At 41.9% G+C, this 27,045-nt stretch overlaps 1 pseudogene; it reads right to left on the bottom strand.

Annotated features, from left to right (window-relative positions):
• Positions 1 to 26,585, bottom strand: part of LOC101629620 — a 62,126-nt pseudogene extending 35,541 nt beyond the window's left edge.
• Positions 26,586 to 27,045: the final 460 nt, after the last annotated feature.

Here is a 27,045-nt window from a genome sequence, read left to right as displayed (position 1 = left end):
CTTGTTATATTCATATATGACAGAGTATAAGACTGAATGACTTGTTTGCACAGTTGGTTACCTCAGGAGGAAAGAAATCCAGTGAAATCAGCTAAGAAAGTTCTGATTTATTAGAAATGCAGAATTGAACAATAAAGTCAGTTTAATCAAGAGAGACGTCCCTAAATTAAAACAGATGAATGATTTATTTAGTTTACCAACACATCAGCTGCTTTCGAGCAATGGTTTAGTAGAGTGAAAGCCTCTCCAGTTGAAATGCAGTGAGCGTTTGTGAATCTATTTCAAATTCAGTAAACAAGTAGAGCGAATCTGCTAGGCTCTTTGCCTTCTCCCAAATGAGAAGGCAGGGTGAGCGTCTTTAACAAAAGAGACAGTCTCCTTCCTGAAGGCACTTGCAGGAGGAGCCATAAGGACTGGCATTCTGGAGGGAGTGGCTTTTTAAAGGGTGTAGGTTCTTTGTTTTATAATTCTTTTTTTAAAAGATGTATTTATTGGGCCCTCCCTGGTGGCGCCGCGGGTTAAAGCACAGCACTAAGAAGCGAAAGCCACTTCCGCATGAGTTCGATCCCCGCCTGCCCCGGAGGTGACCACATGGCTGGCAGACCTCTCCTGACCCGCCCGCTGCTCCCCTCAGCAGTGTACTTCGTCGATCTGCCTGTTCTGCTCCCCACTCTGTCTCTGGTGAAGCCTCTCGCCGCCCCTGAGCCTCTGGCCTGTACCCCAGTTCTGTATGCATAAATAAATAAATCTTTAAAAAAAAGATTTATTTATTTATGCATACAGAACTGGGGTACAGGCCAGAGGTGCAGAGGGTGAGATTCACCAGAGACAGAGTGGGGAGCAGAACAGGCAGATGGACTGAGATACACTGCTGAGGGGAGCAGTGGGCAGGTCAGGAGAGGTCTGCCATGCCATGCGGGTCACTGCCCTGGCCGGGGATTGAACTCATGCTTCAGTGGCTGTGATCGCTTCATAGTGAAGTGCTCTAACCCATTGTGCCACCAGGGAGGGCCCTGTTTTATAATTCTTTTATGAAATATCGGTCAGGCTTGGCCTCCAGGGATCACAGAGGAGAGGTTCAGGCCCAGGAACAGCAAGCACGGTGTGCGGCACAGGGCCACGTGGGAAAGTCAGGGTGCTCAGGAGATGGAAGACAGGAGGGAGGAAGACAAGAGAGAAGGAAGTCTTAGGTCACAGCCTCGGTTGGGTTTTCCAGGGAAAGGCAAGGCAGGTCCAGGGTACATGATGGGACTGGTCAGTTTGAGTCCTTTCCATGGATTTTGGACCCCGATGTGGTCCCCTGTTGCCTGGCACCTGGCCCTGCGAATGTTAAGGCAGAGGATCACGGTCCTGGAACGGAAGGACTAGAGAGATGACTCTGGATTGGTTGACTTGCCAAAGGCATAATCTCATTAGAGCTTTTGCTGACCCGAAGTATTGACTAGCTCCAAATGGGCAGATTTTTCCATCCAGAAAGAGTTTTTTTTTAATATATAGACAATTAAAAATATTTACAATGCACTTTAGCTGCTCATTTGGCGTGTCCGCATTTTTGCTTCTGAAGGTATAACAAGGCACTGGCCAGCCAGCACAGAGGTGCAGGCACTCACTGACAGCAGCGAGAAACAATGCTGTTCCGAGAGATGGCAACATTAAGGCTGATGCTATATGGCCCTCAGCTTCATCTTGTCAAGGTCTGGAGGGCTGGGTCAGGCGATCTCTGACAGGTCCAAGGCAGATGTTCTGCTCATACATCTTCGCTTGAGCAATTGGATTAAGGCGGATGTTTTGATGTATTGCTGTTCATCTTTTGTAGCCCCAAATCTCTGACACTCCTGACTTCCTAGATGACTGTGCTCTTGCCATCTGTGGACCCTGTGAATATAGTATTTTCAGAGTTAAAGGAACATAAATATGTTTTCCAGTCCCGGTGCAGCAGCGTTCTGGGACTCCACTTAAAACAATCAGCTGTACAACAAATGTGGGCTTTCATTGAACAGCTTGATGCATTACCTGAGGAAGAGACATCAGTAAGTCACTTGCTTATTTCGGTCTGTCCTACAGATTAAACTGATATATTATGCTTTAAGAAATCAATAGGTAGTAAAACATTGGCATTAAAGAAAATTTGGAATCAGAGAGACCATGATCGCTCAGTGACTTATCATAGTTGCTATTTGCTCCTTCCTTATTAAAGCCTAGTTGGCAGTGGCAGGGGTAAGACTGTCTCGTGCTCATGAACTCGAGACTGACAGAGCCTACTGTCTCCAACACATGGTTTCCTGCTGTTGATATCCAACCGGCAGACAAGGAAAGAAGCCACATGGGAGTTAGTCAGAACTCAACCACAGGGCGCTACCAGGATACCTGAGGGATAGGGACTGTAGTGACCAACAGGTAGCCATTCCCAGCATGATCCACTGCGATGCAGCAATACACAGTTAATGTTTTCAATTTGGGCATCATTGCAATCATAACATATGCTTTTGATCCTTAGTATAAAAACTTTTCTACCTGTATAGTTTGTATAAATTTTTGGTTGCAATATAATACTGTATTGATGAATCATAATTTATTAGGTCATCCCTTACAAGACATGCATTTTTCTGACTACAAGGATTATACATTTTCTTACTATGAAAACTTTTCTGCTTCAAGATTCATTGTTCTGTTAATTTACTTCCTTAAAGTCTCATGAGTTGAGCTAGTAAGTCAGAGGAGGTGGGTACCTGTTAAAACTTCATTGCTTTCAAAATGGTGTCTCAGTTCATGAGGCATTCAGCAAAAGTGGAGATTCTAGTTCCACTTGGGCCTTATCAGGCGATGAGAATTAAAAACATTGATTTTGTACTTTGTAAAGAAGCCTAGGGGAAGCAGTCTTCTTTTCTGGTTATTAACTGACAATTATCCTTAAATATTTAGGAGTGTTTCTAGGTCTAGAAGGGATAGTAAAAAAAGATTCCTTTACGCAAGTGGCTCAATAAGTGGCTGCAGACACACACAATGGAGTACTAGAGAGTTGGTTAAAAGAATGCTAGAGCTTTCTAATGAATGATTTGGAATAATTTCCAGGATACAATGTACTGAAAAAAATGAAGCACAAAAGACTATACTACCCTACATGTAAGGAAGAACAAGACGTAAGAAAGTATAGACATAGCTGCTCATTTGTACAAAAAATAGAGGAAGCGGTAACCAGACACTGAAGAGACTGTTTACCTTCAGGGTGAGGGAAAGATGGGATGAAGGGAAGGGTAGAAATGAGATAGTAGGAATGAGAGGCATAGGTACTTCCCAGAGTGAATTTTTTTTAAAGATTTATTTATTTATTCGCATAGAACTGGGGTACAGGCCAGAGATGCGGAGGGTGAGAGGATTCACCAGAGACAGAGTGGGGAGCAGAACAGGCAGATTGACGAAGTCCACTGCTGAGGGGACCAGCGGGCAGGTCAGGAGAGGTCTGCCGCGCTATGTGGATCTCCTCTGGGGCAGGCGGGGATCGAACTCATGTGGAAGTGGCTTAAGCTTCTTAGTGCAGTGCTTTAACCTGCTGCGCCACTAGGAAGGGCTCAGAGTGAATTTTTTGGTACAGTTTTAACTCTCAGAACTGTGGTAATCTACAAACCCCACTAAAAATTCATGCACAGTTAAAATCAGCCAAGATGGGAGGAGAGAGAACCCAACTGGAGTATAAACAGTAACAAATGAATTCATTTGTATCCCAAATGATAACATGACCAACTGAAAGGATGGTACTGAAAAGACCTCACACAAGTAACTGGTAGGTGGCCTCTAAGATGGCCTCCAGTTGCCCCACTTCCCGTTCTTGAGTGATCCTCTTCTTGAATTGGCTATATATACTGATTACTTCTAGTGACAGGAACATGACTGATGACAGGGACTTAGGTCTGGGGCATGCTTTCTTTCTTACTCGCTCATTTTGAAAAGCCACGTTGTAGGCTGCCTTGTAAAGTGGTCCAAGTGGCAGGAATTTGATGTTTCCAGTCAATGGCCATGGGGTAACTGAGGCCTGCCCAGAGCCATAGAGTGAGCTTGGAAATGGTCCAACCCCAGTTGAGCCTTGAGATACGCAGCCCTGGTTGACACCTTGACTGAAGCCTGGTGAGAGCCCATGAGCTAGAGGCATCTAAGCAATTTGCAGATGCTGCAGATCTTTGTGATTTTTAGTTGTGACCTTTGTTAGGTAGCAGTAGACAACTAACTGAGTAAATTTGGAAAATAGTATTCTGACTTATTTGGAAAATAGTATTCTATCTTAATATTATAAGGTTAAACTATACTATTTGTAGTACTGTACTTCTTTAGATATGTTATTCACAAGTTTTGCAAAAGAACGACTCAGTAATCTTTAAAGTCTCCAGCCCTGACTGGCAGATGAAGCCTGAGGTGTTGTTGCAGATTGGAGAGGACTAACGAGAAACAGCAACTGAACACAACGTGGGATCTTAGGACAGAAAAGTCATTGGTGGGAAAACTGGAGGAACTTGAAGAAGGCATGGGGAGGTAACTGGATTTTATTATGTTGATGTCCTGATTCTGACGATCATACTGTGATTATGTAGGCTGTTAACATTGGGGAAGAGGAAGCTGGATGACGGCAGACATGCACATTATCATCTTTGCAGATTTTCTGCTGAGAAAGTTGCTTTCTGAAGATGTCTGGTCTTGTCCTTGAGGGCAAGACTTGCCTAGTTTTCTAGAGAAAGAACTTGACTCTCAGTCTAATGAATTTGTACTAACTTTTATTGTTACTTCTTCTGTGGGCTAGTAGTGAATCTCCAAATTTCTAGATCTGTAAATAAAACTGATGCTGTATTACTTGACCAGGAACGTCAGACCGAGCACCGCATCTGCGTGCCGTGAGTAGGCTTCTCCTCCTTGGCTAGGCTGTGGTCTGTGTGATGCGTGAGGCAGGCTGAATGGCATGGTGATGGCACATGGGGAGGTAGAAGCCAGGCCAGCCTGTGGCTCCAGCAGCCGGTGAGTGGACATCTCAGCACTTTTGGGACCAGGCCTCCTTTGCTTTCTGTCTCTGGTCTGCTTTGACCAGCTACTGCAGGCAGCAAAACAAACCTAGGTGGCGTCTTCAATTCCCAGGGTAGCACGTGTCTTTTGCTCGTGTTCTCATGGCCAACGTTTGATTCACCAAGAGCAGGAAGAGAAAGCAGAGCACACGACACAGGACAGGCAGCTTATGTTCCAGAACTTAAATCAACTGGAAATTGGCCTGAGTCATGCCCCTGTACAGCAGTTCTGCCATGGGAGACTAGCAGGTAAAGCCTCATTTTCAGGTCAAAAATAACTCTGGGACCCCCCTCTTTCTGCTTTCTGCTCTGTCATAGTGGGACCCTTGTTCTGAATAGGGGTGGCTACTTTTATAAAAGTGGCACACACTCGATGAAAATTCAAACAATACAAAAAATTACAAAGAATATGTATTTATAAAACTGCCACCACGCAATGCTCAGAAATGTGCGATATTATCACACCTGTGGCCGTTGTTGTAGAGAACTCTGAAAAGACAAACTGGGCAGCCAGGTGTACAGATGGAAACACACCTGAAAGAATTGTCAGTTAGAACCATGTCATTATTTTAGTAGTAAGTATTAGATGTTATTTTTCCTGAATTTATCTGAAAAGTAGAATAAAGTAGAGCTGAATGAACCACGGAACGTTAGATAAAAACTTCTTGGCTGCGAGAGATACTGGGTTATGAATGATTCTGTTAAGATTGCAGAAACAGGGCCCTCCCTGGTGGCCCAGCGGATTAAAGCACAGCACAAAGAAGCTTAAGCCACTTCCGCATGAGTTCGATCCCGCCTTCCCCGGAGGAGATCCACATGATGCAGCAGACCTCTCCTGACCCGCCCGCTGCCCCCCTCAGCAGTGTACTTCATCGATCTGCCTGTTCTGTACCCCATTCTGTCTCTGGTAAATCTCTCACCCTCTGCATCTCTGGCCTGTACCCCAGTTCTGTACGAATAAATAAATAAATCTTTAAAAAAAAAAAAAGGTTGCAGAAACAGTCTCCAGATCTGCAGGCCCCTGAAGTCACTCTCTGTCATAGGACTCCAGATTTCCATTTTAACAGTATTTTGGGGACCATGACACCCGAGGGTCCTTGAGGTCTCTTAAGAGAAGAATTTCACGAATCACCAGGACAGAGTCAGCAACAAAGTTTATTAGGAAGCCACAGGACAGAGAACTGCAAGAAGCAGTGGGTGTCGCAGGAGAACAGGAGAGCCGCCCTGAGCAGTAAGGCGGGAGGGTTTTCTAGGCTTTTCCTTTCTGGGGTCAGAGGGTCCCTCTTCACCATGCATACCTTGCTCCCATCACTCTCTGCAGTCTGGGGACTAACTGAAACTCCCCCTCCCTCCTTCCCTCTCTTGGAGTCTGGGGAGAACTGTAGTTAAAACTCTTCCCAGACCTGCCAGAAGTATCTGGTCCTTGCAACAAGAGCGATGGGCCCAGCTGGACTGTGGGGTGGCAGAGACGCAGCTGTGCTCCTGGGGGGTGAGGGGGTGCTAGGGAGAGCCCTCTTCTGCCCCTACCAGTATGACTGAGCTCACACCATGGAAGACCAACTACTTAGTCCTTCTTCTCTCACTCTTTCCCTCCACCTCTTGTTTTTGGTAGCTCCGCTCGGCTTTGTCACTGGCTCTTTCTTACTGGTGCTGGTCTGCAGTCAGCGTTCTCTCAGCTGAGTTCTCCGTTTAATTGGATTCAGCGCTTACTGCCCCATTACCTTGTCTTGCGTTCTTCATTAGGTTCCCCCTGGGTTGACTGAATTTCATTATCAAGTAGTATTTTTTAAAGCAGAATGCGTAAGGGCTGTCTTTCCTCAGTGTTTAATTCAAGTTTCAAACTACCTGCCTGTTGCTTTTATACTTAACAACTTGTCTGGGTAAAGTATTTTGGAGTTACATGTTCCTTTTTCTAGGAATTTGCTCTAACTAAAATTTTCTAGGGAAGAATCTGACTCCCTGCTCCCACCCCCTCCCTTTGCAGGTCAAGCCCTTTTTCTGTTTGAACACGCGTAGTTTCTCTTTAAGCCTCAGGTGAATAACTTAAATGTGTTTTGGTGGTGTTTGCCTTTTTGGCTGAAAGATATGAGTCTTTCTTGGTAGAAATGTTCCTTATTTCAGACCCAATTGTGGGGTCATCTTATCTGTCTTCTGTATTGATTATCTTTTCTCCCTGGTGGTTTAATGTTTTTTTTTTTTTTCCTGTACATCTACCTTCATTATCACAAATATTCCTCCCTGTAGTTGACTTATTTTCTTGCTATTCGCAGTATTTATTATGTGTATTAGGGGCACTTTGGCTTTCTTTTTTATTTTCTTAGCTCTTCTCTCTCCTATGATTTTATCTCATTTTTAATTCCTGTTTTATTTCCTTGTTTTACTTTTACAAACTTGAGACCTTCCAGAAAAAAATAAAAAATGCTTTCTTTTCAAAAAAAAGTGTTTTCCTCCAGACTTGCTAAGTTTTCCCTCTATTCTACTCTCTTTCTCCCCTTCCTTCTTTTTCTGTAGTAAATATTTTTGCATAGTTGCTTCTAATTTTGATGTCTTGCTCCTGTTTATCACTGGTTACTTGTTCAGACCTCTTTGCTCTGTAGTAGTGCAAGGCATGACCTTTCTCACCATTCATGCTTTCTCCTGGTTCATCTTTCTAAGCCCAGACCCATGTTGTGAGCTGCCATGTGAGCTTTGAGTATTGCTTCCTGTTTTCTCAGCGCTGCAGGATAGTTCTGTTAGATGAACTGTGTTTTTGCTGGAGAGCTCATCTGGTTATGGATATTTGTGGGAAAACCTGTGTTAGGACTTTCTGTGATCTTGTAAAACATATCAGGACTCCTCTTAGTCGGCGGGAATGTTTCGCTTGTGCGGCCTTTGATTCATTTCGTCTTCTCAACCCATTGCTTTGAAAAAGGTGGTGAATCCTTATGGATCTTCCTTCCACTGCTGCTGTCCCATGCGGATCTGTGTATTGCTGCATACCCTGTCTCTACCAGCTGAATGGTATTAATAAAGCATCAAGATTATTGGACTTCTTGCCCTGCTTTTCAGGTCCTGCTGCTCAGAGGTGGGGTGGAGGTAGGAGCCCAACCATGTTATCCTCTACTGTGGTTCACTATTCATTATCCATCTTTATTCTCTCCTTCCTTTCCCAGCCAGCTTAAACTACCTGTGCAATCACTCTTGCTCAATCACAGATGATCTTGTGATCATCTGATAGATACAGATCATCTGTAATCATTTGTCTCCATCTCAAATGTGGCGGAATCACAAGGATGGACACATCCAACTCTGCCTTCACTGTATTCCCCTGTGCACCTGAACAGGCTGGAGAAAATGCAGCTTTGCTGACTGGTTTCATGGACTGCCAGTGAGCCCTTAGTGCCACCTAGCATTGCCACCCTCCCCTAGTCTCTTCATGCACCCACTCTGCCAGAAGACAGTGTCACGCATTCTCCTCTCGTAACACCCAACACCTCCTCTCTCAGTGGCTCTCTCAAATAGTGTTCTTGTTTCCTACTCTACTGGGAAAATTATAGCAGTCAAAGAAAAACTTTCACAGACTCTACCAAAACATTTACTCATGTACATTCATGGACGTGAATCATCTGCCTTGTGTATGATTACTAAAGGATTACTGAAGATGAACTCAAACTGCTCCTGAAGTCAGCGTTTCCAGCTCTGCATCACATCCTGTTCCTACTTGGAACTTTCAGGGACCTCACCTAGCCATTCTACCTCTTTCTCAAGAATTTTTCCTTTTTTAAATTCTATCACTGACCTAAAGACATACTACTAGTCTCCCAATTCAGAATAGTTTTCTGTCAACCCTAGTCACCATCCAATTACTCATTTACACAGTAGTTCCTATGTACACTATACTCTTTCCATTCTCTTTTGAACCCTGGCAGGCTTTCACCCTCACCACTGCCTCACCCTCACAACTGCCTTCTCAGGGTCTTTAGGGCTCCCTTGTTTCAAATTCAGTGGTCAGTTCTAAGTCTAAGTTTATTTGATCTAGTTTAGTGCTCACTAAAATCAATTACTTCCTTTTCTTTGAAACACTTTCTTTAGTTTCTAGAACAACAGTCTACCTTTTCAGTTTGCCTACTTTGCTCTTTCTCAATCTCCTTGTTTCTCATCAACTTCTGACTTCTTGATTTTTGGCATGACTCAGGCATGGTATTTGGATCTTTTTTTTTTTTTTTTTGGTGATCTTGTGCAGTCTCATACTTTATATGTACTTTTAACTACCAATTGTATATCTCTTGCCTGACTCTCTCCATTAAATCCCATAATTGTATATACAATTTTCTACTTGATGTATCTACTTGAATTGATAATAACTATCTGAAAAGTAATATGTTGAAAGTAGAATTCCCAATGAACTTCACCCATTGCCTTATACCTGCTTTACAAACAGGCTTCCATATATAATTTAGTAACACTCCATCATTTTTATTAGCTCAGGTCCAAAACCTTGGAGTTCACCTTGATTCATCTCTGCCTTTTACCCTCTTATACCCCACATCTACTGTATTAGAAAATTCTGTTGATTCTGCCTTGCCTCCGAGCTTCATCTGGCAACTTTGTTATTGTACCCACCGCTGTCATCCTACTAGAAGCCACCATCATCTTTTACCTATACTGTTGCATTAGATACCAACTGCGCTTCCTTTTTCCTCACTATCCCCTACTATCTATTATTCTCAGAGGGATTGATAATAATACACCCCTTTCATCAAAACTATAACTGTACCACATTTACTTGGTAAAATATAGAAAATCCTCAGAACGACCCATACGACCTTACATGGTCTGGCCCCTTTTACTTCTTACCTCGTTCTTCATTTTCTTTCTCTTGATCCTGTTTAGTCTCAACACTGTTTTTCAGACGTGCCAGACACATTCTTATTCTTGGCCTTTGCACTTGCTATTACCCTCTACTTGGACTCACCTCATCGATGTTAGCAGTGCCAGCAGGCACTCAGCTGTCTTGAATATGCAGATCAGGTAAGCACTAGATCTTTTGCATGTAGAGATTTTAAGAGCAACCGGTGGATCCAAATAACCTATTTACTCTTCCTTCTATTTTTCCTTCCTTTCTATTTACTTCATTCCTTGCCTCAATTTGTATTTAATGTGTTTAACAAAGAGAGGCAGTAGACGCTAACTTCTTTAGAATCCTCTGAGTGCTTTTCCTCATAGGTGAGAACTCACCCGTTCAGTTTGCTCTGCACAGGTAGCAAGGGTTTTAGCTTGCCAGTATGAGCTTCCTTGTGCATCTGGGAAATAGTACCCTCTTACTTTCCAGTTAGCAGAGCAACAACGACTGCTCAGAGGGCATATTCAGTTTGTTTTCTGTCTGCACATTCTTTCTGGAACTTGTAATCAGCCATTTAGAACATTACTCGCTCAACAAAAAACATTGCTTTAGTTTGGAGAAACAATGTACACATTATAGTTTCTTTATTCCTGCTGAGTAAAGCTATTACCTTTGGTCTGGCACACATATATTTGTACTGTGTTTCATTTAACAAATACTAGTAGCCTCAGCTTGACTTACTTCCTGGGAAGACATACTTGGGTGTTTACAGTTAATGGCATTGCGTTCAACTAATTAAACTCATTCTTAACTTGGTTTCTCAATTGACTTTTCCTAATTTAACATGTATGTGGCTCACATGGTAGGTCTCTTACAATCCTCTGTACTTTTCTGATGCAAAGACTTCCGACCTTTCTGATTGTTGGTTATAAAATATTCATCACATAGTCACATTAATTGGTACAATGCTCTCTTTTTTTCTTTTGATTTTTTTTATCATATTTGACTAACATGTAAACAGTGTTCAGTTAGGGGCAAAGCCATTTATTCTGAGGAAAGAACATATATTTGTAAAGAGGTTATTTGGCACCAAGCATTGGGAGTTTTAAAACTGATGAATGATGATATGTTCGAATTTCCTGGGTTGATTTCTTTCTTGCTATGTCCTAATCTTCTTCCAAAAGTGTTTTCTTAAGCTGAGAAGGTCCTGGACCTTGTTTCTACATGGGTATGTGGTACTTCACTAATGTTGTAACACACTTTAACTGTTTCATATATACAGAAATATTCCTTTTTAAAAAAGAGTTACTTATGCATGCAAGAACTGGGGTACAGGTGTGAAGTGTGGTGGTGAGAGGATTCACTGGAGACAGAGTGAGGAGCAGAACAAGCAGACTGACTGAAATACACTGCTGAGGGGAGCAGTGGCGGGTCAGGAGAAATCTGCCAAGCCATGTGAGTGACCTCCCTCACCAGGAATCAAGCTCGTACTGAGATAGCTTCATAGTGCTGTGCTTTAATAACATTGCGCCACCAGGGAGGGCCCTCAGAAATACTCTTTTTGAGTGACTCAAGGAAAAATGCCCTGGTCATACTAAATGGGAATTGCTTTATGTAAAATTGTGATTTAGTTTGTCAGCAAGGGGTGGTGTCTGTGTATGTATCTTAGTTTGTTGTGGGCTAAATTGTGTCCCCCTAAAAAATGTTCAAGTCTTAACTCCTAGTACCTGAGCCTATTTGGAAATAGAGTCTTTTCAGATGTAATTAAGTTAAAGTGAAGCCACACTGCAGTATCGTGGGACACTAAAAGTATAGAGGGAAGATAGCCACTTGAAGACTGGGGCAGAGGTTGAAGTTAAATGTCCACAAGCGAAGGAGTGCCCAAGGCTACCCTAACCGGGAAGAGTCTGGGAGAGTCCTGCATTGGAAGGTTAAGAGGGAGCAGGCCTGGCACCATCTTATTTTGAAAAGTCTTGCCTCCAGAACTGAGAAGAATACATGGTTATTTTAAGCTACCCCATGTACAACAGTTCTTTACTACAGCCCTAAGACACAGATAGTTACTAAAAAGCAGGCATATTTCTCACGAACACATTCAAACTGCCTACACAGAGAGACAGTTTGGTGAGGAACAGGGTAGATTGCCTAATAAATCTTTAACTATGGAACTCTGCAGAGGTGTACAGCAACTTTCTGTTTTGATGCTTCCCACCTGGCTCAGACAACAAACAAAAACTTGCTGAACAGATTTGAAAGGGACATCACTGAATTTGATGCTCAATGAGAAGACCTACTTTCAGTCGTTACTTTGTCTACGGCTTTGGGCTTGTTGCTCTTAGTCCCTAAGTCCCATCATCAAATCGGTGCCGCAGCAAGTGATGACAGACAGCATTTGTGTGAATGAGACGATGCAATACAGTTCACTCTTGGATATAACTGTATTGGAACAAAGAAAATAAAATCAAACTTGGAAATATCAAAGTTTCTGGATTTCCTAGCATGAAAAAAATGTTAGTATTAGGAAGCCATTAAAGTTTCAATACAGGGACTTCTACTTACTTCTTCCTATAATTTATAGAACAAGTAAAGAGAAAATTAGTAAGGATATGGACAGCTCCAACAGCACTATTAACCAACTTGACTAATCAGCATTTATAGAACTCCACTAATCTAGAATAGACTTACTTTTCATGTGTGCATGGAACATTCGTCACATACTGCCTTAGTACTGACCTTGATCGTCATGCTTGAGCTTTCGTAATAGCTTCTTATCTGGTCTTCTTTATCCCAGGTTCATTCCTTCTGTGCTCCATGTTGCCAACAAAATTATGCTAAGCATTCATCTATTGTATACTTCTCTGCATGGAATCATTGTCCTTATACCTGTATTTAAATTAGGGGCTCTCTGATTTTATTCTCTGGTTAGTTGCTTAATATTTCTGTGCTTTGGTTTTCTCATCTAGAAAGTGGGGCTTGTAGACAGAGGGGTAACCACACCATGGGTGGTGACCCTTCTCTGCTTATCAGCCTTATTTTTTAAAAAGATTTATTTCTTTATGCATACAGAACTGGGGTACAGGCCAGAGGTGTGGGGGGGGCAGTGAGAGGCTTCACCAGAGACAGAGCGGGGAGCAGAATAGGCCGACTGACAAAGTACACTGCTGAGGGGAGCAGCGGGCGGGTCAAGAGAGGTCTGCTGTGCCATGTGGTCATCTCCGGGCGGGGGATCGAACTCATGCTGAAGTGGCTTTAGCTTCTTAGTGTGTGCTTTAACCCGCTGGCCACCAGTGAGGGCCCAACCTTCATTTTTGACTTGCCAGTAGTCCCACAACCCCATTCCATTGCACTGGTAAGTAATAGGTAATCTGAATCATCATCACTACAACTAGCTCTGGTGTCATTTTTTGATAACTACTTGCTTTCTATCTGGCTGAAAGTGTTGCTAAATTTTTTTCTGCTACTTCGAAATGTCATGACTGAAAGCAGGACCTTGAGGCCAAAGGCCTAGATACCTGTTGATGCATGCTAGGACCGTTTCTGAAGTGTTCCAAGCCCCAGTTTCCTGATTTGTAGACACATTTCCTAAGGTTGCTAAGAAAATGAGAGGGAATGTTTCAAAACCTCTAGGATAGTGTGTGTCACCTCCTAGGCACTGGTAGATGCAGCGGCGCCGTCTAAGATACCCTGGGTCCTAGCCTGAGTATCTGAAGTTTAAAAGTTGCCTCTGAAAGCAGTTTTTCAGTTAATCATTTTATTGCCATCTGAACTCAAAAGTGTGCCAGCTGAGTTCATCTGCAGAGCACAGGCTGCCAAATATACAAAACCTTTTTTGTGGGATATACATTTTTTGAGAACTTGTTCAATTTAATTGAAATGTGATTGATGATCCTCTTTCTATCTGTCCACATTCTTTGGCACATCAGAGGGACTGGCTGCCTGTACACTCTGCCTTGAGTAAAACTAGTAATGAAAATGTCTGAACTTGTGGACACAGTGGACCTTGCTTCAGAAGCCTGCAGAGTGTCTGTGTCAGGGGTAAAGGCTGCTTTTGAGTACGTGCCCCTGCACATTCTGGTCATATGGCCCTGCAGCGTTGCCTTTGTTTCTCAGAAAGTAGCATTAACACGATGCTTGCATGTGTGATTGCGTGTACGTGTGTGTTGAAGGGGGTGTGATTAGACGGTTAAGATTATCCTGTGTGGGGTTTTGTGAAACTTCCTCCATTCCTCCTCTCCCCTTTCCTGGCTATGAGGCACATAGTTTTTTAGGGAGACACATGCGCATGTTCAGACTTCCAGAATTCACAGGTGATTCTGCAACACTTTTGTTTGTAAAATGACTTAACAGTGGTGCCACAGGGAAGGTATCTAACACAATGTATGGGGAAACACATCTAAATTAAAGTCACTGAGTTCACAGCCTGGAAACATATCTACTGCCTAATGTAAGGAATGTGTGGAAGAGTGATTGGCATTACAGGCTCTTCAAAGCGTTCTCTTTTTTCACTCAGAGAAACATTGAAGGCTGGAGAACAAGGATGCTATGAGGGAAGGAAATTTCTAGAAGAAAAGGCCTTTGGGTACATACTTTGGTCCTCCCATTCTCCACCCCCTTTTTCCATCCACAGAGTCTAGAAGGATCAGACTTTTCTTAGGCTGAAAGTCTCATGTCCGCAGCGGGAATAGACACAAGGGGTAATGGGCACTTCTGGAGCAGGAAAGAAGGAAGGGCTGGGGAGAAGGGCAGCTTTTGAGTGCATGACTCTGAAGTCTGATCATATGGCTTTGTGCTTCTTAGAAAGCAGCATCTCTAATACAGCCTGTTTGTATTTAGTTAGGTGTCCTCTGGCAAACAAGAACATTCAGTTTAACCATGGCACATGGTTCACTTGATGAGCTGCTATACAAACAGGGGAGGGGAGCATTTTCTTAAATGTCTCTGAGATAACTTAAAATTACGATGGGGAAAGTGATCTTTAACATACACCTTATGTAATATATCACAGTTAACCACATACAAGTTAAAATGAAATATTTAGAAAAAAATAATTACTGGGGGAGGAAAAAATAGAGCACTTATTCAGTCTATGGAGGGCAATAATTTTTGAAGAAAGGAGAAAAATAAATTACAAAGGGAAAGATAGAGTGATTTCTCAGAAAAAAATAAATACAACTAATCTAAGATCAAGAGAAGAGTTAGGTGACAAGATAGAAAATTACATTTCATACATATGATGTCATTTCCAGAATATATTGAGTGCTTATAAATTTGCATTAAATTCACTGTAGACTGTGGTCAGTGAATTTGAAGACTTATTACATAAGATGAAACACCATTAGTAAATTAACATGAGACACAGTAAATGCCATTTTGCCAACAATAAAAGAAGCACAAATTATAACAATGATGAAATGTCACTTTATACCTCTATATTTAGCAACAATAAAGGGACATTATTGAAGCTAGTGCTGGAACTATCAGGGGAAATGGAAACATTTATTTTTCTAGTAGCATTGTAAATTGTCTCAGTCATTTTGATGAACAATTTGGCAGTTTTTAGCAAGAGTCATAAAAATGTTTTTACCTTTTTAATAAGGAATCTCACTCCAGGGTATTTGTTTTAAGGATGTGATTCAGATGAAGGAAAGCATTATGCGTTATTTATTATCAGGGAAAACTGGATATATCCCAGATAGCCATTAATAGAGAGATGGCTGTAAATTTGCTGTATTTTAACTTAATAGAATTGCTTGTAACCAATGAAAAGGATAAATATAAAGAGTATTGGGATATAGGGAAAAGTATACAAAATAGTAAAGTAAACTTTTTCAAAAAGGACACAACAGCTGTGTTAGGTCTGAAGGCTGTGGAGCTGGCTGTTCCTTATAACCTACTAAAGTCAGCTCACTCAGACCCCCTTCCAGATGGAGCCTCATCTTCAGGAGAAACTCCTGGCGGTTGAATAAAATGTGAACATGTTTGGAATAATTAAGGTGAGGGGAAGGGAAGGTTCAAATGAAAGTTGGAGAGGAAACAGATAAGAAATCTCAGAATGTGAGGATCCATATTGGTTAACACTAGAATCCACCATAAGAGGTGGATTCTGTGAAGTTAGAAAATCTTTTGAATGTCTCTGTAAAGGTTATGTCAAATCACATTAACATGAGCAACAGAAATGTATCAGGGTAAAATCTCAATAAGAAAAGAGTAAGGAAAAAAATCATATTCCCTCAGACCAGTAATACACTCTTTAAAAGCTGATCAATATTGTAATATATTACTCATAAAGCACTAAATATATTAAGAAAATGGCACAAGGTATAAACAAATGCTATAAATCATGAATATGATACCAACTCCCAATCATAAATAATAGGAAATACATTTTAGAAATGGAGAATAAAAAAGAAGAAATAGAAGCATGAATAATCACTTCAAATAATGCTTTAATCTTTAAAAAATCTTTGACAGAAGATTAAAAAGGAGGAAAGTTTTTTGTTTATTTTTACTCCTCAAGGTATTCTGCCGTGTCTTTAATTATTATTTTCTTTTGATAATAGTTGCCCTGTTGTACTTGATTTGGCAGCACATATATTAAAATTGAAACACTACAGAGACGATTAACGTGCGTGGTGCAGGGTGACATGCAAATTCGTGAAATGTTCTGTATTTTCTAATGGCATGAAACATGGACATTTTCTTTAAAAGTTCTGCTCTTTTAGCACATTTCAAGGACACTTTAAAGATGAATGCCTTGAACATGCTTTAATAAAACATTATGTAATCGTAATAAAAATAAATGAAGAGATGAAATAACTTGAGTGAAAACAGCACAGATGAAAGACAAACAGAAAGAACTAATGGACAGATGATATGAGTTCCTTAATGAGTAATACATGTATGGGAAACTACCAAATAGAGATACACATATACAAATATGTATAATTAAAGTACACACCTATAATACACACTGTGCACCTTAGAATATTGCCCATAGTACAGTAAAATTACTGGGCTCTGAGGATTTTTGTTTGATATTTCGGATATAGGCAGCAAGGATTATAAGGAAAAATAAAATGATTATCATCAGACTTAAACAATAATGCTTTAGGTACAGAAGAATTGAATAATTTAAGATACACAAGGAAAAATGTAAGTAGAGATTTTTATATCTAGCAAAACTAGATATAAAAGGAAAGCATGGAAGGCACACACACACACACTGTTGACAACATGTAGTAACTAAAGGAATATGTTTATGTATTTGTGTAATGGATCAGTAGGTGAGTTTGTCCTTGTGCGAATGTCATACAGTGTACTTGACAGAAATCACACACCTTATGCAGTGCGGTTTTGTAATTGTACTGAATACTGTAGGCAGTTATAACACATTGGTATTTGTGTATCTAAACATTTACATAGAAAAAAGGGACAGTAAAAATATGATACAAAAGATAAAAGTCATGTATAGGGCACTTAACCATGAAAAGAGCTTGCAGACTAGAAGTTGCTCTGGGTGTGTGTGGTGAGTGAAAGTGAAGACCATGGTTGTTATTGTACTGTATAGTAGACTGTAAAACATACATAGTTAGGCTATACTAACTCCATACAAATTTTTTGTCTTCACTAGTAAATTTAGTTTACTGTGATGATTATACTTTATATACTTAAAACACTAACTTCTTGACTCTTGTAGAACACTTAGCTTGAAACACACATGGTAAAGCTTTACAAAAATTTCTTTATATCCTTAATTCGTAGTGTACTGGCAGAGTGTGCTTGTTGATCTGCTTCTCTTTTTGCCCAATCACAAAGGTTTTAATTGTAGCCCTAAGTAGGATTGTCATCCTGTCCTTAAAAGCCTTGAAACCTGGTATTGATTTGGCCTCTTCATGACTGAATGTCTTTTCAGTTATCTGTTTCAAAAATAGGAGTTTTCATCCATTTTGAAGATTTGCTCAAGCAAGTAAATTTCCTGCACTATCAATATATGTAGAATTTTCAATAACTTTTTAGTTACCTTTAACTCAGTATTGGCTGCCTCACCACTCATTCTCATGTGATGAATAACAATTCCTGAATCATTTAAAACCCCCAGAGCTAGCAGTAAATTCCATGGGTGGTCAGGTCCAGTCTTTCTGTTCAGCATTGCAAACACATCTTTTGATTGTGAGTGTGATGGTGCTGAGAGGAATACACTTCTCTTTCTAGCCTTCAATCTAGGTCATTAGAAGTTTCTCTATATCTTATCTAGGCATTTCTGGAATTTTTGTTAGTCTTGTTGGTTGTTTTTTTTTTTTTTAAGATTTATTTTATTTATGCATACAGAACTGGGGTACAGTCCAGAGGAGCAGGCGCAGTGAGAGGATTCACCAGAGACAGAGTGGGGACCAGAGCAGGCAGATGGACGAAGTAGTAGGTGAGACAGGAGAGGTCTGCTGCATCATGTGGGTCATCTCTGGGCCTGGGATACAACTTGCACTGAAGTGGCTGCTACTCACTTGGAGTGCGCCGCGCTTTAACCCATTGCGCCACCAGGGAAGGCCTGGCTTTCAACTTTTGTGGTCCTTTTTCACCTTTAATTTGATTTCTGGGTCAGTCACTCGATGTGGCCTTTTTCTGGCTCCATTCTGGATTTTGTAAGCTTGGAGACCCAGATGAACTAAACAACATGATGTGAAATTAAGCACAAAGGAAAATGATGTTGTAGTAAACGTGAGTTGTAGTAAACGTGAGAGGAAAGAAGCTGCTCGCAGTGGGAAACGCTGTGCAGGTAGGATGACTGTGATATCAGTAGGCAAGAGGAATTTGGGGCCGCCTCAGTTGGTGTGGTGCAGCATCATTAGGTGATACATGCCTGTATCGCTCTAAGCCCCTTGGGAAGAAGAGAGTGGAGGATGACCTTGAGATAACCGAAAGATCTCTGTCGCCAGAGATATGTCTATGTAGGCTTTATTGGTAAGCATCACGTATATAGCTGCTCCTGGAGTTAAGTCTAAATGAAAGCAAAAGGCAAAAATGCTCTGGCTAAGAGACATTTTGCGGGGGTGGAGTGGGGAATGGGATCAAAAACGGGGGGGGGGGAGAGGGAAGTGCACGGCATTATGGTGATGGCACACGGGTGACTTGGTGATGGGAAACCCATGGGGATTACAATTGAGATGGGGAAAAAATGTACAAAATGATGTAAAAATAAACTGTTATAAAATAAAAAAAAAATGCTCTGGCTATACGATAAGGCACTGTAGTTGTGGTATAACCATAAAGCAGATGAGAAGAAAGTGATTCATACATGCAGATGTTTAAACAAATCATTGGTCATATTGGTGGAGGCAGCAATAATATTATAATGTAGAGATTACTGTGTGTGCTATATGGAAAATGCAAATGAGTAACTGTGGAATATTCTAAGACATTTATTTTCCCTGAGTCTAATATCGCCCCCATGAGGGCAAAACATGACTCTTGGAGAGTGAAAAAAAAATCTGACATCGAATTCATTTACCGCACAAACACTCTTCCCTGAGTAGGCAGTGGCAGGGTGGGGGGCAGTTTTTAAACATATTTGGGGCTTGTTTAACCTCTGTTCTGCCTGAGACAGTCAAATGGGGCAACCATAGCTCATCAAATGCAAATGGGGCAAACGTTGGCTAAACACAGCTTAAAGGGAAAAGCTGGGTAATGAGGGGTCAATAGGGAGTTTTAAAAAATTCACCGTTTTCCTGGGAATCTAATAGGACACACTCATTTGTAGGGCTACCCATGTGCATAGTGACAACTTGAGAAGCCCCTAAACTCTCACTGTCGACTGGCATTCATCTCTGCACTGGGAGAAGAGGAGAGCTCGGCCACAGTTAGAGTGCTGAGTGTTGCAAGCGTGCACCACAGGTGTGCTAGGTAAAAATGGAAGCCTTAATAGCTCCATGCATTTACACTTCCATCTGTTCGTGGACAGCAGGCTGACCCAGTGGAGACGTCAGTAATCACACATGACAAAAACCACCGACTTTTACAGAATTCTCTCAGAACGTTCACTAGGCTGAGGACAGTACCTGCGAACATGGGAATGCGTGCAAGACTCCGTCAGTATGCTAAAGGCCACTGAGTTGCACAGTTAATGTGGCAAATTTCATGTTATAAGATTTTTATCTCAAAAATATTCCAGTGAAAATCAAATAATGGGATGTGATCATTTTGAAATTGAGCACCAATGGCAGTTCACAATAGGAGAGAGCACCCAAGACGGATGGAGACCGGAATTTCCCAGACACAGAGGGACAGGTCGCACGGCACCAGGAGCTCAGTCAGCACCTTGCAGACTACGGGGAGCCCTGCAGCAAAATGGCACAAGTTCCTTGGCATATTAAGTTGTAGGGAGAAGAAACGGGTGAAGGGAGAAGCTATGGGTGAAAAGTAACATGAAAAGAAATTAAGTTTTTAATTGCGGAGGATTATTCTATAGTGCCTAGTGATTCACCCTTTGGTGATGAGTCTATAAGGAATTCAAGGAAATGACTATAACTTGAATGATCATAACTCTCAGGTAGTCATTCTGTTTGGAGGAAGAGGAAGGCCTGTATTTGCAGTTGGAAATCTGGAGGCACTTCTCGGTGGCTATTTTTGTTTTTAACCTGCAAGGTGGTTACAAGGGTGTTAATTTAATAATTCACTAAGTTCTATTGTCTGTGTGATTTTCTGGGTCTTTCCTTTGTTTTAAAATAAGATGGTGAAAGAATGACCTGCATAAACTAAAGGTTGGAAGAAGTTAGAACTAAGATATGTGTTACGGGCATTTTTCCTCAAGTAAAATTAATAGTAATGAGATAAATAATAATTTGGAACTGACTTTTTTTTTTAATTTTTAAAAAAATTTATTTATTCATGCAGAACTGGGGTACAGGCCAGAGTTGCAGAGGCAGTGAGAGGGTTCACCAGAGACAGAGTAGGGGGCAGAACAGGCAGATCAAAACTGCTGAGGGGAGCAGCGGGCAGGTTAGGAGAGATCTGCCACGCCATGTGGGTCTCCTCTAGGGCAGGCGGGGATCGAATACATGCTGCAGTGGCTTTAGCTTCTTAGTGCTGTGCTTTAACCTGCTGCACCACCGGGGAGGGCCCGGAACTGACTTTTAAAGCCATCCTAATACTGCCATGGAGGAATTGCAAAAGAGAATCACCTCAAAATATTCTAGAATGATTGTTTTTATAAACGAAACTGTGCCCTAACTATGCCATAAATGGTTCACGTGTAAGTGGGCCACTCTACACAAAGAGCATCCATCTTATACTCATGAATTGTCCAGGAAGAATTTTTAATTTAGTCTGCCTATGAAGTCATTTTTCAAAAACTACTAACAATAGGACCTTTATTTAAGGATGTCATGTTGATGCAGGGTCCTTGGTGGTGAATTTCAGTCATTTCAACACTCCAGGGAGTTACACCAGTTGTTCCACACTTCCTCATCTCTTCTCAACCCTTCATCTTCCCAGCCTTGCAGGTGACCTCTCCTGTTTTTCAGAGACTGAGCGCCTCGCAGATCCTGTGATCTGCTCCTCAACACGCCCCGCCTCTACATGCCTGTGCCATTCATCTCTCATGACCTGCGGGGAGAGTAGGGCTCTTCTTTCTCTGTGCCTTGCATTCCAAATGTCTGCTGAAAAATTTATTTTCATCAAAACGCACCCCTCAAGTATCCACGATTGATGAATGGAAGCTTCTTCGTGCATTTGATGCCAAAGACAGAAATTAGGGAGATGGCAGAGAAGATGGTTTTGTGAAATGAGGGATTATATTTGGGGTCTGATCCTTTGGAAGAATGGCAGACCAGAATGAACTGAGAGCCCATGGTCTCTGGTCTGTCTGTGGTTAATCTATCACTGTTCACTTTGTAAAATATTCGTTGTTCACCTTCTATGTGCAAAGAAATGCACTTTTTTTTTTGCTGTAACGGAGGGTAAACACAGAGATGAGTAGGGCACAGTCCTTTCCTTCAAGGAAATAAAATCTAACTAATTTTGATATCAGAAATATGCACTGCAGTGATAATGAGAAGGAAGGGAGTGTGGAGAATGTGGAGTTGGAAGCTAAGTATGGAAATAAGCACTTGCAAGATTTCCAACTGGAAAGTTCTGGGCAGCTTTGATATGTTCTGCACTCAGGAGTCCTTCAGGATAGCTAGAAGAAAAAAAATAACCCATGTTTTTCTCCAGCATTTTAAAATTTCTTTTTCTCTCACAATATTTTGGGAAATAAATGAAGGCATAAGCCATGGCTCTTGTTTACGTTCTATGTGAGGTGATTAGCCGCATATGTGGAACTAGAAACAGACTAAGGGTGCTTCAGAAGTAAATGCTGGAATGTCTTTTATGAGCTGCCCTCTGTTCTAGGTACCAGAAGAAAGATACTGAGATGATGAAAACACATCTCTGTACCTACTGTAGTTCAGGCGTTGATCTTGTTTTGGTCCCTGAATTATACCACGCAGATTTAGAAAACAATGATAAAATCTTTTAGTAAAAGCTGCATTGTAAAAAAAAAAAAAAGCTGCATTGTAGCAAGATTAACTTGAAAATATTTTGTACTAAATACTGAAGAGAGATGGTAAGGTCCAGCAAGGCACTGGGGTTGGACAAGTGAGAGTTAACTAGGGTCTTCCCTACTGTGGCGCAAACATATGCCAGTGCCTACACTGGCTAAATAGGAATTTGGCTCATGTAATTATGGAAACCAGGAAGCCCTCAATCGACTGCCCATAGGCTGGAGAACCAAGAAAGCCAGTGATGCAATTCTATCCCAGTCTGAGGGCCTGAAAACCATAGGAGCTGATATGCATCCTAGCTCATGTCCAAATACCTGTAAACCAGGAAAAAACGTTCCTGGGACAGGAGAGGATGAATATCTCAGCTTAGTGAGAGAGAGCCAATTTTGCATTTCCTCTGCCTTTTTGTTCTATTCATCCTTCCTTATAGGTTGGGTGAGGCCTCAACTCCATTCCTGAGTGAGATCTACTTTACTCTGTCTACTGATTCAAATGCTGATCTCTTTCAGAAGTGACACACCCAGAGCTAATGTTTTCCTCACTCTCTGGCTATCCCTTAGTGCAGATGACTGACACAGAGAACTCATCATCACAATCTCTTCATCTGTTGAGATTGGAGATGTGGGAACATTGGGAGAGATAATCTAAAGGTAGACTGGAGAGGATTGACAATTACAGGTGTGAAGCAGGGGAAAGGAAGAATCAAAGCTACCAAGGCTTTGGGTATAGGAGGCTGGAGGCCAGTAGAACCAAGAGTACCATTGAGAAACAGGTGAAGATGTCCAGCAGAAAGTCAGAAATTTCACTCAGACAGTGGTTGGAGCTGAGAATAAGTTTGGAGAGATGACATAGAGTGGGAGTTTACTTTCAAAATGGCTAAAAGCCGTGGTCTTCCTTTTCTAATTTTCTTAGAACAGTCAATAATTTAGGCAAAAAAAAAATGAGGAAATTGTGAGAGTACATGTGCCACTTTCAGAACCACCTCAAGGGACAGAAGAAAATAGTGATTTATTTCCCAGGGACCTGGATGACCCTAATTGCCATTGTCCTATTGAAGACAAATGAAAGTGGATGATCCATTGTAGGGAGGCAGAGCTACAGAATGTTGCTAAGATTGTGAATTAAGCCATTACTGGTTTTAAAATGCGTGTACAGACTGTGCCTTTCTGGTTCATCATCGTGTTCAACTCCTTGGTACATAGCAAGGGCTCAATAAATATCTAGGATGTGTGACTTGAGAGGTAATGTAGACCCGTTAGTCCTTGTGATTGTCTTGGAGATGTCTATTCATTTTCTCCCGTAGCTATTTTCCAGTTTCCAGCTGACATTGTCATCTGGTCTCTGGACTCAAACAGGCCTGGAGTTCTGATCCTGGCTCAGTCTCTTCCAGCAACCTGACTTGAAACATGTTTTTGTCTGTATCTTCTTTTTCGGAAACAAATACTAAGCATTTGCTGATGAAAATGTGGCCTCAGTGGCACTGTGAATTTGGGAGAATCCATGATTGGTGCTGATGTGCTGACAGATTGCTACTTCTGCTTCAGAGTCCCCATAATACAACTGATAGAAAAGAGAGCATTGACTGAAATGTCTCATCAACAATGCAAATGACTCTGGTCCTTGTTGAGAGCACATGGCAAATGAAGGGAGCTGTAAGTCATTCAGTCATCGGGATGAGGTCCTTTAAACTCCCGGCAGGAAGAGAACACTGATATTTTTTGCCCTAGTGCAAATGACCCTCAGCAGGAGTTGGTGCTCTCAGAAGAAGCTTATATTTAGTACCTCCAGAATGTATCTAGGGAGACAGGTTTGTCTCATTCACAGATGTAACCCCACACCTAGCCCCGTGTCCAGAACACAGAAGCTAATTAGTGTTTGGTTGCCTGAATGAAGCAGTGCTCTTCCTACTTATTACCAAGCTGGGAGTATGACGTTGGCCTCTAGTCCTAGTCTTACCACCTCCGACTTTGGCAAAATTCTTTCTGTTGTCAGAACATCAGTTACTCCATCAGAAAAAGGATTTTCAGTGAACTTTCTGTTCTCAAGTTCTGTACTTTGTCCTGATAAAGAGCAGTTCTTTGCGCTGAACGTACAGAAAAGCTGCCTGATTCATATGGACTCTTATTTGACCAAACAAGGCAGAGGAGCAGACTCCCTCCAGCTGATAGTACATCCTGCAATCCTGGCTTTGTGTTTATGCCTAAAAATAACCCTTTTTGTTCTGTGACCAGAATGTTGAGTGCTTGTGGCACCTTATTAAATGACTGTCCCCTTTGTCAGGATAAAGATGTGTCCTTCTGCAAACCCTTATTATCAGCCAAAGTTTCCAACCACAAGCCAGGTAGTCATTTATTTATGAGGCCGTGGCATCAAGACATTGCACCGATGAGGCCGTCTGTCCTTGGCATAAAGCTTGTTCGAAGTGGTAATTGGAATAAAGGCTCTTAATATCAGAACCAGTCATTGTCAACCTCAGGGGGCTGCTAACTCACGTTGGAAATTCTCTTGCTGCTTTTAATCAAGAACTAAGCTACACAGACACTTTTTGTAGTTGGTACTTCTTGGAGAAAGAACTGTGCCAATGTTGGCACTTTAATATGGCCTTCGGCCTCAATGGCATCATGGGAACTTTTCCCCCAAAGGCCTTGAGCAGGCATCCCCAAACAATTTATTAGAACCTGCCTGTGTATTTTGAAGATTTATCTAATTGGTGCTCAAGTCTGTAGCTTTCTCTTCCCCTCTCCTTATCTCCCTAGACACCAAACAGAGAGGCAAGACCATCCTACTAGCCCTTCCCTCTCCCTACAAACATGCTTGCTCACACATGCTCCATGGAGACACATACATCTCTCTCATCCCATCCCACACAAAGTTATATACAACCTGGAATTGTATTGTGTTAATCTGGAACAGACCAGAAATATGGGGGCAAATCACTCATTTCATACATGGGGCAACTTTGGCTCACAGACAGATTATCCACCAAAGAGCCAGCTCTGCAGCCTAGTTCCTCTGGGTCGGTATGTCTCTTCCCACCATGAGCTCAAGGCTTCAAAGAAGTGCATGAGCTGTTCAGTTTAATTCAGTGTGTCCATCATTCAGTTTCTGTGTACGAAATATTTTGCTGAGGACCAGAGATATTGGGAAGGGGGATGAAATATTGCTCCATCCAATGGGGGTCCATGCAGGTGGACTAGCATATGCCAAGGACATGGAGATGGCTCAGTGTTCTCGTAGAGATGCCCACTAATCTGGGGATTCACGTCAGCAGGCGATGCTTCAAGCTGAACAACTGTGTGACGGTGCCTCATCTGAAGCTTATGGAGAGGGTTTCCACAATGCTTTGACACCCAAAGTATTGGTATAGTTCTTCCCACAGTTACTCAGTCTTCAGAAGCCCTTCTAATTAAATGTTAGGATTTTGCTTTTGAACACATTAAAAAAAATGTCATTTGGGGGAGGGTCTAAGGAAGTGGAATGTACAGAATTTCTGCTGGCAATTCTGAAAAATTTAACAAGTACTCAGAGCTTGAAAAACGTGTTTATCTTCCTAACCAGTATATTTGACTTCCAGAAATACCCTAAGGAAGGCATGTGTATTTGTAAGTATTTAATTGCATGTGTGTTGTGTGTGTGTGTGTGAAGGATGAGCATGAAAAGTGGTTATGACAGTACAAGGGGCAGGGCACTATTCTTCATGAAAATATCCTTTTGTTTTTAGAGCCCCGTGCCGGTCACCTGTAACCTAGATGTAGCTTGCTGTGTTCCCCCAGGCACCTCCATTGAGAACAGTAACACATACCACATGAAAGCGCACATGCCACAGGTCCGAGTCTTACAGTGGACCTGTGGTGCAGGTTCTGTTGCAGAAGCGTTGAGAGGCTGGAGTAGAGGGACAGTCATCTCACATAGCAAGCAGGCAAACCCTCCTAAATAACCTTCCTTCCCACCATTTCTCTCTTGCCAACGTGGGATGTCTTCTGATAAGTGCTTCTCCCTCCCCTCTCTCTCAAACCCCTTCTTGACTCTTCCCCTTCCTACTGCCAGCATGTGCTCTTCTTCCTCCTCCTCTGCCACCAGCATGGCCACCACAACGCAGCTATCTGTGTCTCCACAATTGAACGTTATCGAGGAAACTTTCCGCAGTGACTGAAATGTGCTGTACGCGGTCCCTCCCACCATGACAGGCGCCAGCCACACGTGGCTGTGGAGCGTTTGAAGTATGACCTAGTACGATCGAGCAGATAGATTTTTAATTTTACTTAATTTTTTAAAAAGATTTATTTGTTCATACAGAACTGGAATACAGGCCAGAGATGCGGAGGGTGAGAGGATTCACCAGAGACAGAGTGGGTAGCAGAACAGGCAGATGATCAAAGTACACTGCTGAGGGGAGCAGCGGGCAGGTCAGGAGAGGTCTGCTGCGCCATGTGGATCACCTCCGGGGCAGGCGGGAATTGAACTCATGTGGAAGTGGCTTAAGCTTCTTAGTGCAGTGCTTTAACCCGCTGCACCACCAGGGAGGGCCAATTTTACTTAATTTTAATTGTAGTTAAATGAGTCACACATGGCTTACTCTGCATTTGAAATATGACTAGAGCAACTGAGAAAATAGGGTTTTTATTTTATTGCAGGGAATTTA

The sequence above is a fragment of the Condylura cristata genome, unplaced genomic scaffold (genome assembly GCF_000260355.1).
Source record: "Condylura cristata isolate star-nosed mole 26May11 unplaced genomic scaffold, ConCri1.0 scaffold00019, whole genome shotgun sequence".
NCBI classification, from domain to species: domain Eukaryota; kingdom Metazoa; phylum Chordata; class Mammalia; order Eulipotyphla; family Talpidae; genus Condylura; species Condylura cristata.
This window is presented reverse-complemented; position numbering and strand designations above follow the sequence as displayed.